We start from the raw sequence: 12,427 nt of genomic DNA, 5'->3' as shown, positions 1-12,427 counted from the left end.
ATACCTACCTCAAAGGGTGGTTGCAGAGGCCTAGATTGATCTGCTTAAAAAGTTCTTAGCATGAAATAAACCTTCAAAAGATGTTGGCTGTTGTTTTATCATCTTATTTGGCTGGGACTCTTATGATTTACTACTTATGAAAATGAAAATATTATTTATACCATATCATTTGCAAGGCCTTTAACATATATGAGCTCATTCAGTTCTCACAGCATCTCTCTGTTGTTGTTTCCTTTTAAGGTGTGGCTCAGACCATCTCTCAGTGACCAGTCCAGTCTATTTCAGGTGCTATCTTTCTTTTTGTGCATAATAATGTACTTTCATCGTGTAGCCCAGTTGATAAAATTTGTCAAATTCAGGATTAGCTTTCAAAAGGCAAACTGGGCAGTTGAGTCCCCTAGTTTGGTTCATATGTAATTATTAGGTTGAATCATATGAAATTACTATTTTTGGCCCTTTGAATACCGGCAGTTGTATAGGGTTCCACCTGATATGTTCTAGAAAATGTTCTTTTAAAAAAAAATTGAGGGAGTTCCCGTCGTGGCGCAGTGGTTAACGAATCCGGCTAGGAACCATGAGGTTGCGGGTTCGGTCCCTGCCCTTGCTCAGTGGGTTAACGATCCGGCGTTGCTGTGAGCTGTGGTGTAGGTTGCAGACGCGGCTCGGATCCCACGTTGCTGTGGCTGTGGCGTAGGCCGGTGGCTACAGCTCCGATTCAACCCCTAGCCTGGGAACCTCCATATGCCGCGGGAGTGGCCCAAAGAAATAGCAAAAAGACAAAAAAATAAAAATAAAGAAAATAAAAAAAATAAAAAAAAGTTGAGCAAACCAAATCATAGACTTGCATGTTGTAAAGCGGTATATTTAAAACCATCATGGGTTCTGGAGTTCCCCAGTGGTCCAGCGGGTTAAGGATCCAGCATTGTCATTGCTGTGGCTCGGGTCGCTGCTGTGGTGCTGGTTCGATCCCTGGCCTAGGAACTTCTGCATGCTGTGCGCATGGCCTAAAAAGTAAATAAGCTTAAAATAAACCCCAAAACAAAAACCAGGGGTCCTGAAATCAATTTAGTGAGTTATGACCAGCATTAAAAAATGATAGAATAGGAGTTCCCGTTGTGGCACAGTGGTTAACGAATCCGACTAGGAACCATGAGGTTTCGGTTCGGTCCCTGCCCTTGCTCAGCGGGTTAACGATCCAGCGTTGCCGTGAGCTGTGGTGTAGGTTGCAGACGCGGCTCGGATCCCGCGTTGCTGTGGCTCTGGCGTGGGCCAGTGGCTACAGCTCTGATTCAACCCCTAGCCTGGGAACCTCCATATGCTGCGGGAGTGGCCCAAAGAAATAGCAAAAAAAGACAAAAAAAAAAAAATGATAGAATAGAAAATGTTGGAGTCTACTGCATGTAGAAAGGGTAAGTATAGCTTTATAAAACTTGTTTCAGTTTTATACACACACACACACGCACAGTTATATGTGTGTGTGTGTGTGTGTACAGAATTGCATATGAAATGAATTAATCATGGCCTCAGTCATTGCCAAAAAACTGGAAGCTACTGTTATAGAGAATGGAGTGGTGGAAGGTGTAGGGTAGAGGGCGGAGGTGGGTTCCATTTTCAGGACAAGGGGAGATAGGGTAAAGTCCCCAAATAAGCATAATCAGTGCCCCCATATATAGCTGAAAACCCCCATGCAGTAGCTGGTACAGGGAGGCCCAGCTTCTGGAGAGATCCCTTAGATGAACAGTGGAAGAGTGAGTTGATTGGCAGCTGAGAAGGCCTTACATTAAGTGGTTACCCTTCTGGAAACCTCGGGGGACCGCCCCAGAGGGACAGGTTATTGGCTGTGCTCTGTGTTCTTTGGTAAATAGGGTTGATAGGGAGCTAATCCTTGCTGTCCGGTGTGTTGTGTACTTTGAGAACTTAGGGCCTTCTCAGGGGAGCTGCGGCTCTGTGGGGTCGTCACCCATCTGGTGAGGAGTAGAGGACTCAGACCCAAGACCCAGACTTTTTACCTCCAGGCCATGCTGCCCCCACTCTCTCCACTCAGGCTGGCCTGCTCTGGACTCATGCTGATCCCAGGCTGGGGGCTGTTAGGCCAGCTGGCTGGAAGATCCTGATTCCAAGGTTGATAGGATTCCCATATAAGTCAGTTCAGGTTTCTCTTAAAATATAAAAAAATTGAACATATAGATAAAGAAGAAAGCAAAGTTATCTCTATCTCCACTCCCCTGAAATTAATTCCTGGTACCATTTTGATGGATGGTCTTTGTCTTTATGCTTGTTGTGGCTGTTTCTACTAAAATAGGGTTTCCTACACATGCTTGGTAATTTATAGATTTCAGTGTATTTATTTATTTTACTACTGGGGTAGATGCATTCCTAGGGGTGCCCCAGGAGGCCATAGAATAAACTTGAGACTTTGTCCTAGAGGGCACTCTTACTCAGTAGAAAGTCTTTTGAAAAAAAAGTTGTGAAAACAAACACATGGACACATTGTAGATTAGGTACTAAATTTGCAACTGGATTTTTTTTTTTTCTTTTAGTAAATACAGGAGACGGAAAAGAACTGTACCCCCAAAACCCTCTGGGGGGGTGTGTTCACCCTCCTTTGGTCTTCTTAGGGGCATTTTGTGAAATACTGATAATACGTTGCAAACATTTTCCCTTGGAGAATAAATATTCCTCCCGTCTCTGATGTTTAGCTGTTGTGTCCCATTGCATTATATGGAGGTAACTTAATTTATCTCATTCATCCCGTGATGAGTCATCTAGTTTATTTCCAAAATTCTTTGCTAGGATAAAGACTGTTTAGGTGACTTTGTGATTAAATCTCTGATGATTGCTTTAGGATAAATGGAGGTAATAAAAATAGTAGCTACCTTAGGTTGAATAGGTATTATGAGTTGTCATCAGCACTTTGTAGGAATTAATTCATGGAATCCTATGATACACGTACAGGGAAGCAACCCGAGGCCAGAGAGTTAGCGCCTGGTGCATGACCACACGCTGTGCCAAAACATCAACCAGCTAGTGGTGGGTTTCCTCAATGGCACAAGGGAGATCTAACAGGCTTGCTTATGTGGGCCAGGGCGTGTGTGTGTGTGTGTGTCCTGGAAGGACAGGTGGGCTTGAGGGCCATGCCCACAGGTGGGGCAGGAGGCATGCTGACCCTTGCTGCTCAGAGCCATGACCTGGCCAGAATGTAGTGCTTTCCCAGACCACAGAAGAGTGTCTTTGCTGTGGATTTTAGAGGGGTAGAGGCTACCCGAAACTTTGGGGCCTTGGCCCAGATCAAGTGAATGACATAATGGTAGCTTGTTGGGGTCTTGGCCTTCTTGTTGCGAATGAATTTGGATTTCTTAGAGCTTGAAATTGGCCATGGATGACCGGCCTTTACTAAGAATGAGCAGCATGGAAAAGGGCCTGGGCTTCGGTGTCAGCAGAAGCGTGGAGCCAAAGCCATGTTCTTCTTCTATAGCCATGTCTTGAAATGTGTTCCATCATCTGGAAAATGGGTAATAACATGTTACTAAGGTTACATCAGGGACTGTGTGGAAGGCAGCCAGTCTAGATCGTGGCTTAAATCTTCGCCTATTAACTCAAGGCTTCCTGACTGGCGCTGGCTGCAGTTGCCATGCGCCCGAGGCTAAGGAGACCTGCCGTGCAGGTGTTCGGACAACTTCTGTCTTGGTGGTCACCCCATCCTACCATGTCAGGGGACACTATAGGGGGTGCAGGATGGGAGCTCTTATTTAAGATGACATGTTGGCGTGTACAAAGCTGTGGGACTACATTCACTTTGAATTGTCACTATCTCCAAAAGAGAATAACGTTAATTAAGCTAGAGCAGGAGGTCATAAAAGAGAGATCACCTAGAACCAGCCAAAGCCAGCTTTTCCTCGAGGGGCATTACGGTCCTGTTGCTTCTTCTCCCTGCTGGTGAGGCCATTCCAATACCTGGAATCACTGCTCAAGGCAGGAAATATCTACAAGCACTTGGCCTCCCCATCAGATACCCCATCTTCTGACTTCATGCCTCAGTCCACACCTTGGGGTTGTCTCCTCCTGCAGACCACTGTACCCAAGGCCACCTTTCCTCTTATTCTCTGATCCTGCCTCCTCACTATGGTTTAGACCTGACGCCGAACTTGTTTTCATAGCTCAGTCCTGTGTGTTATCTCACATCAGTCATAATCTCCAGTTTACCTTCATGGGGTCTGGCTACTGGGAGGCTGTCTTTATGAGGGTGGACATCAGACAGACGGAGGCCACCTTGGTTGCTAGTCTCACTCTGGGCTTGTTCATGGGGCTGAGAAGCAGTCTTGTGTCATGGTTAAGGCTAGGGCTCCAGAGGAAGAAGCCTGCACAGGAATTTCTTTTCTTTTCTTCTTCTTCTTCTTCTTCTTTTTTTTTTTTTTTTTGCTTTTTAGGGCCGTACCTGTGGCATATGGACGTTCCCAGGCTAGGGGTCCATTCGGAGCTGTAGCTGCTGGCCTGTGCCACAACCACAGCCACACCAGATCGGAGCCAAGTCTGTGACCTACACCACAGCTCATGGCAATGCCGGATCCTTCACCCACTGTGTGAGGCCAGGGATCAAACCCGCATCCTCATGGATCCTAGTCGGGTTCATTAACCGCTGAGCCATGAAGGGAACTCCAGGAATTTCTTGCTTCTTTGTGTTCCTTACCCTCTCTGTGCCTCATTTTTCTTATCTGTAAAATAGTGATGATCATGTGACTCAGCTCTAAAACTGTTCTAGGAAATCCAGAAACTATGGTACAATCACTGAGAATTATTCAGTACGTGTGAAACATCAAGTAAGCATTAAAAAAAAAAAAAAAAGGGAGAGAGAGAACCGTGTGTTGGGTAGGGTAGGACTCAGCCCCTGTCTGGCCACAGAGTTTGTGACCAGCCTTTCGATTTTCTTTTGGAAGGTGCAGACGTAGCCCCTGGCCTTTTCGATCCCCTGGGATCTGGCGTTTAGGCTTTGAGGCTCTTGCCCAGTGTGGTTGGCATGAAGGGGGACAGCATCGTTTCCTTTAGCCCAGGGTTTCTCAGCCTCATCTGGGGCTTGATAATTCCTTGTTTGGGGGACTGTTTTGTGCACTGAGGGAAGTTTAACAGCATCCCGGGCCTCTGCCCGAGACAGCCAGTACCTGCCTCCCCTGACGTGTGACAATCAATATGTCCCCAGGTATCTCTGAGTGTCCCCTCAGGGGGAATGCAGCCTGGCTGAGAGCCATCGCTTAGGTGGTGCTGCTTTCAGGTAATGGTACCTGAAAGGTAATGGTACCTAAAGGTAGTGAATGACCGCCTGGGCCTGACTTGGGTGGCGCGGTGGCAGCTGTCCTCCATCCACAGGTGATTGACTTCCTCTCAAGACAGTAGGTCCCAGCTAACAAGCGCATTTACAGGTGTGACAGATATCCACATTGCCAGGTCTCAGAAGAGGATTCACGTTTCGACCTGTGCTTGTTCAGTGAGTACTCTTTAGGGATCCTCTGATGGGGCAAGCACTGTACCCGGTGTCTCCACCCCAGGTGCCAGCTTCTCCCTGTGTTCTCAGCCTCGCTCTCCTCCTCCACAAAATGGGAATGACTGACACTTTTCCCACCCTGCCTGGTGGGATAGGAAGCCGGTGTTAATGTGATGTGTGGGGTGCTAAGCTCTAGCAGGGGATGTGGAGTTGAAGGAAAGACTTTGTATTTATTAGGAGCTAGGCCAGATGTGCCAAGTTCCACACAAGAGATAGATCCGGTCAAAGGGAGATCCCATTACAAAGAGATTCACTGCCAAGTTCCCCCTCCCGCCGCCTCCCTGGAGCAATTTTCAGCTTTTAGAGTGTTTCGAGGTCCCAGGGCATAAGCCTGGAGATAATGCCTTCAGAGCCAGTGCCTGGGAGCCCAGTGGGAAGGAGGCTGGAGAAAGAACCCAGGAAACCCACTGAGAATGGTGATGCCAGCCCGGGGCCAGGAGGGTTGGTCTTCTGAAAGCTTGATATAGTCACATGGCTTTTCAGGAACCCATCACTCTGTGAGGCCAAAAAAGGGCTCCTCACTCAGTGTTGGTCACACCTTGTCAGGATGTAGTCTTTTTTTTTAGGGCCACACCCACGTCATATGGAAGTTCCCAGGCTAGGAGTCAAATCAGAAAATCAGAGATAATAGCTTCTTCTTCTTTTTTTTTTTTTTTTTTTTTGCTTTTTAGGGCCGCACCCGCAGCATATGGAGGTTCCCAGGCTAGGGGTCTAATCGGAGCTACAGCTGCTGGCCTATGCCAGTTCTGAGCTGCATCTGAAACCTACCCCACAGCTTACGGCAATGTCAGATCCTTGACCCACTGAGCAAGGCTTGGGATTGAACCCGAACTCTCATGGATCCTGGGTGGGTTTTCAGCACTGAGCCACAACGGGAACTCCGAGACATGCTCTTCCTAAGGGCTCTATTCTTTTACTCAGACTTGAGCAAGTTCCTCTGAGTCGTCCACTGTACTGTCATACACTGTGCTGGGCTCCCATTTCATCCTTCTAATTATGGCCATTTTGGAGCCGAGGCGCAGAGAAGGGACGGGACTCGCCCAGAGCCACGGATGGGGCTGTTCCACAGTCCCCTTTCTTCTGCTTTGTGATCAAGAGCAATTTAGTAGCTTTCAAAGCCTGAATTTTCTCTTGTGCCAAATGGGGATAATAAACACCTCAGAGGATTGTGATGGAGACTCCGTGAGAAAATGCATGGGGAGCCCCCAGCATGGTGCCCGGCATACAGAAAGTGCTCCGTAAATGCCAGTTGCTGTCGTTATTATTGTTTCAACTCTCAGTAATAGCAGAGGGCACTGGCTTTGATGAGCTTTTCCAGGAATGGGACTGGTTTGCCCTGATATAATCCGACTGTCTATCTCAGGCCCTGTTCAGTAAATGTTTTGGGGTGCAGATGCCTGGCGGGAGAGAGATCACCCGGGGAGGACAAAGAAACTGAGATTGAGAGAACGAAGCCAAAGCCGCCCTCAGGGAGAGAACATGTGATCTCCTGGTCAAACCAGTGGAGCTCACAGCTCTGCAGCTTGGTAGTTGGTCATTGCTTTTAAGAAGATAAAAAGGATCGTTGCCTCAAAGAATGTCAGAGTGAGAAAGGACCTTACGAACATTAGGCTTGGGAAGGCAAATGAGTGCAAGTTTGTGTCCATCTTTGAGTGATTGACAGTGGCTCCTCCAGCCTCGCATTGAAGGGCTTCTTGGACTATTTGGGATAGCCTAGCTTGGCAGGAGACAGTGCTGGGATCCATTAGTGATGTCTGTCGTGGTCACAAGAAAGGCAAGGGGTGGTGGACCAGCTGTTTCTTTGCTCTTGTTGGTTTCAGCTGTGACACTGAGGCCTAAGGTTTCCTCACGGGAGGGTCACCCCCACAAGTCATGAAACCCCAGAGAACTCTTTTGGAAGGGAGAGAGCTTTTTAGGGTATCCAGTTCTTTGGCTTCATCTCTGATGATTTTTGCTTGACTATCGCTGCCTCAAAGGTGCCTCGTTCTGTCTTAGGGCACCTCTCCCAAGCAGAACTTACACCATAGACGGGGAGAAGCCTTAAAAGCCACGTTAAGGGGCTCTTTTCAACAGTGACTGCACCTGGAGAACTTTTAGAAAATGGTGTTTGGAGGCCCCCACTCCTGACCAGTGGGGCTTGCATCCAGGATTGTTGGTTTATTTTTATTTTTCCAAATCCCTCCTATGGTATTAATGTGTAGCCAGGCTTGAGAACCACAGAGACCAAACTTTTGTTGGGGAGGGGACAGAGGCCCAGAGTGGGAATGATTGTCCTGGGCTATGTAGGGCTAGTGACACACGGAGAAATCTAAGGGGGAACTCTTTTAAGGGCTAGCCGTATGCTAGGCTCTTTTACTTTCATCCTGGGACCCTTCTTGTCACACAAAGGTGTGTTATCCCACTGCTTAATCCCCATGTGGTTTCATATTGCACTTAGTGTAAACCCAGATGGTGGCCTGCAAGACCTCAAACCTGGGATCTCGATGCCCAGCCCCATCCTTCCCCTGCAGCCTCACCCTGCTGCCCTGTCCCCTTTTACCTATTCCGTTCATGCTGGTTCTGTTACAGCAGACACTGGCCCCCTCGGGGGAGGAGGGACACTTGCTGCAGTGTCCTCCCCCCAGACCCTCTTGGCTCCTTCTCAGGCTTTAACTTGAGTGTCTTCTCCAGACCCCTCAATCCCATTATCCTGCTTCATTTCTTTTGTCCTTATCACCACTTGGAACTGTCTTACTGGTTTAGTGTTTCTGCTTCCCTACTGTCTGGAATATGAACTTGAGAAGGGAGTCACCCTGTTTGGTTCTCTGCTCCATCCTTCATGCCTTGGATAGAGGCTGCCTCAGGAAGATGTTTGTTAAATGAATGAAAGAACAACCTTGGAGCTCCCTGGTGGTCTAGTGGTTAAGGATTTGGCATTGTCACTGCTGTGGCTTGGGTCACTGCTGTGGCATGAATTCAGTCCCTGGCCCAGGAACGTCTGCATACTGCAGGTGCAGCCAAAAAACAAAGCAAAACAAACAAAGAACAATCTTGACACAGAGCTGGTATTATCCCCAAGTTATAATCAGCTAGATTTACTGCTTCTCAGTCTAATATTATTTCCAATTATCTCATAATATTTTCACTGTTTGCTGTGGCAGCCCTAAGTGTGTGTGTGTGTGTGTGTGTGTGTGTGTGTGTGTTTGGGTGATGGTATGAAGTCCTTTGCATTTGAGTTTGAATCGCAGCATTGCCTCTTACTAGCTGTGTGATCTTGGGGAAATTACTGAACTTCTCTGAGGCTGTGTTTTGCTTGCCTATAAAATAGAATCACAGTGCTAATGATGAACTGACACTGAGAGCTTTCTGTGTGCCAGGCACTGTGCTGAGTGCTTTACGTGTTTCGACTGAGTGAATCCTCATGACCGCCTAAGGAGGTGGTTCTCTTCTTGCCTTCATTTTTTTGTTTTTTTATTTTCTTTATTTTTTTGGCTGCACCTGCAGCATACGGAAGTTCCCAGCGAGGGATCAAACCTGTGCCACAGCAGTGACCAGAGCCAGAGCAGTGACAATGCTGGATCCCTAACCTACTGAGCCACCAGGGTACTCCCTCTTCTTGCCTTCATTTTACAGGAAAGGTAGACAAGCTACAGAGAGGTTAAGCAACCAGCCTGAGGCCATTCAGTGAATCCATCTGAGGAACCAGGGTTTTCGCTTCGGCAGCTTGGTCCTAGAGGCAAGGTGTGAGGAATTTATGAAACCACGTCCAGATGGCCCCGTGCAGATGGTGGTGCCGAGGCCCTGAGGGATGTTGCATGGGGCCTGACTCTCAGGAAGTGTGGGTGAATGTGTCCATTTCCTGGTAAAAAAAGAAAACACAACTTTTGCCTCAGAGATTTATTGAGTGCCTTCTTTGTGCCAGGCCTTGTGACCGTGACCAATTAAAAAATTAAAACAGTCATTCTCGGTCCTAGCAGTCCTTTATTTCCATGCTCAGTTACCTGGGCACTTTTCTTGGTTGCAATTGCTTTAGTTGGAGGTGCAGGTTTATGCGGGTGCTGGGCGTGGGTTGAGAGTCACCTTATGGAGGCATTTTTCTGGGAGAATTTGCCCTGTTTTGAAGAACAGAAGAGTGAACTGCCAAGGCCGCATTTTAAGAGGCTGCTCTGTTTTGGGGAGGGCAGGCCTCAGGGTTGATAAGAGACTAAGAGGCCTCAAAGGGAGTTTGGTCTTTTTTTTTTTTTTTTTTTAATTTGATTGAAGTATAGTTGATTTACAGCATTGTGTTTATTTCTGCTGTACAGCAAAGCGATTCAGTTATACGCAAACACATCCATTCTTTTTCAGATTCTTTTCCATATAGATTATCACAGAACAATGGGCCGAGTTCCCTGTGTTAATCACAGGTCCCCGTTGACTCTCCCTTCCGTATACAAAAGTGTGCACATGCCAATCCTAAACCCCCAATTCATCCCCCGACTCCAGGTTTTTTTGTTTTTTTCCAATTATTTTTTCCTAATTATATGAGTGGTATAGCAACATTAAAGGAAATTTAGAAACTAGAGAAAGGAAAACAAAAACCCATGTATCTCCCCTTGTCGCCAAAATAGTATAATTTTAAAGTAGTTACAACGACAGTCTATTCCAGGTGGCTTTTTTTTCCCCTCTGGCAGCACCCGGTATGTGGAAGTTCCCAGGCCAGCGATAGCACCTGTGCCATAGCAGTGACAATGCCAGATCCTGAACCCACTAGGCCACCTGGGAACTCCAGGTGGCTTCTTATTTAGAATAATTTTTGATCACAGACAGGGACAGTTTCAGATCCTTTAATGCCAGGAGGCTAGATGAAGGGCACATTTTTTTCCGTGGTGGTACATGGATGAGATAACCATAATTTGTAATAGCTGCAGGATGCTGCATGGAGTGGATGTGCTGTAATTCACTTAACCTTTTTCCTATTTAGAGGTTTAGGCAGCAGCCAATTTTTCACTGTTGTAAGTAATGCAGGGATAAATATCTTCACCCATATGCTTTTTTTTTCCCCCTGAGAAGCAGAAATGATTTCTTCCGGAATAATTTCCAGCCGTCTTAATAATCTTTGACACCACTCGCCAAATGACTTTCCAAAAGGGGTACATTGTTTACATTGCCATTAGAATGTATGAGGCTGCCTGTTTCATTACGCCCACACTGGCACTGGGTGTTAGCATTTTTTAAAGGCAGATTTTAAATTTAATATTTGCATTTGCAGACCTACCAACTGGGCTGTGTGGCGGCTGCCGTATGCCACTTTTTGACCATGTGTGACTCACGTAGAACCTATTCCATGTCATCTTTTGAAAAAATTAATTTTTTTTCTTTAAATGCTCTGGGAAAATGTCAAGTCACTGTGCTTTGTATTGTAGTCTGTACTTGTCTGGTGGTATCTAGAAAAATTTTAAGTGTAGCCAGAAACCATCTGGGCCCAGTTATATATTAGCTGCTTGCAAAGATAATCAGGTGGATTCTTTTTTTTTTTTCAAGCTAATTTCAGGAGTCCCTGCTCTGCAGTACCTAACCTTGAACTCTATTTATGTGATGGTCAGATGGACATTTGCAGAGTGAAACATTATTGAGTGCCTGCAAGATATCTAGGCCTGGAGTTTCCTCTGTGACATAACGGAATCAGTGGTGTCTTGGGAGTGCTGGGGTACAGGTCAGTCCCTGGCCCGGTACAGTGGGTTAAGGATCCAGCATTGCTGCAGTTGCAGCTTAGGTTGCAACTACGGCTCAGATCTGATCCCTGGCCTGGGATCTTTATATGCTGTGGGACAGCCAAAAAAAAAAAAAGATATGTAGGTCTTGTGGTTATACCCAAAGTGGTAGCATGTGCTGGCACAGTGGGCAGAGGAAGTTGAGTTCAAGTCCCTGCTTTGCTCCCTTGCTTCTCGGCCTTGAGCAGATTCTTCCCCTCCCTCTCCCTCCCCCTCCCACCTCCACCACCTGCCTCAGTTTCCCCACCTGTAAATCAGTCTGATAGTGCTGAGGGCTGAGGTCAGGATTAAGAACCCTGTTAGCCAGGATTTAGCGCACACAGGGAGCCATGGGGGATCTGCTTTTGGTATTGACACATCAGTGGCCAGAGTGGTGGGAACAGAGAGAAGGGCAGCAGGCTGGGCTAGATCTCTTTCCTTCTGGGAAGTTCTGGTTCAGCTGGAGCCATTCATTAGGTGGGCTGCTGGGTTCGTTTCAAGTCACAGATGGGGCAGGCCTTAGGCTGATAGACAGGAGTTGAGACAGAAGTGAGGCCAAATGAGTAACCCTGGTTGCTGTTTGGGGGTGAGTGTTGGGAGCCCAGCCCTGCCAAGGGGAAGGCTCAAGCTGGGGACAGTGCGGGGTTACCCTTGGCAAGTTCAGAGTGTTTGTGGCAAGGTAGGGTGGGGCCAGGCTTGTAGGTCCGGCTGTCTGCGTGCTTTAGCGTGTAGAGCGTGAGGAGGATTTTCTTTTCAGATTTTAAGTATCAGTCATATGTGTTGTTATTTTTTTATGGTAATTAAAAAAATAACGGCTTTGAGAGTTCACATTGTAGTGCAGTGGAAACGGATCCAGCTAGTATCCATGAGGATTCGGGTTTGATCCCTGGCCTCTCTCGGTGGGTTAAGGATCCGACGTTGCCGTGAGCTGTGGTGTAGGTTGCAGACTCGGGCTTGGATCTGGCATTGCTGTGGATGTTGTGTAGGCTCTGATTCGACCCCTAGCCTGGGAACTTCCATATGCCATGGGTGCAGCCCTAAAAAGCAGAAGAAAAAAAACCAAAAAACAGTTTTATTGAGCTATAATTGTCACACAAGATTCATTGTTTTGTTTCTTTTCTTTTTTTTTTTTTTTTTTTTTTGCTTTTTAAGGCTGCACTCATGGCATATGGAATTTCCC

General features: G+C 46.9%; 1 protein-coding gene and 1 long non-coding RNA gene across 2 annotated transcripts in view; one reads left to right on the top strand and one right to left on the bottom strand.

Annotated features, from left to right (window-relative positions):
- The window catches only part of PTPRJ (protein tyrosine phosphatase receptor type J), a 184,591-nt gene that overhangs the window by 17,910 nt on the left and 154,254 nt on the right, over window positions 1–12,427 (top strand). The window lies entirely within an intron of this gene.
- LOC146405257 (uncharacterized) lies at window positions 4,370–11,344 on the bottom strand. The gene is made up of 2 exons (XR_014836967.1): window positions 9,014–11,344; window positions 4,370–8,513 (listed from the first exon to the last, which is right to left on the bottom strand). It is a non-coding gene; the product is annotated as an uncharacterized LOC146405257 (long non-coding RNA).

Source organism: Sus scrofa, chromosome 2, assembly GCF_054392235.1.
Source record: "Sus scrofa isolate SSC_HxYL_T2T_F1_AM1 chromosome 2, Sscrofa_HxYL_maternal_Yorkshire_Landrace_v2.0, whole genome shotgun sequence".
NCBI classification, from domain to species: Eukaryota; Metazoa; Chordata; class Mammalia; order Artiodactyla; family Suidae; genus Sus; species Sus scrofa.
Note: the sequence above shows the minus strand (reverse complement) of the source record. Positions and strands in the feature narration are given on the sequence as shown.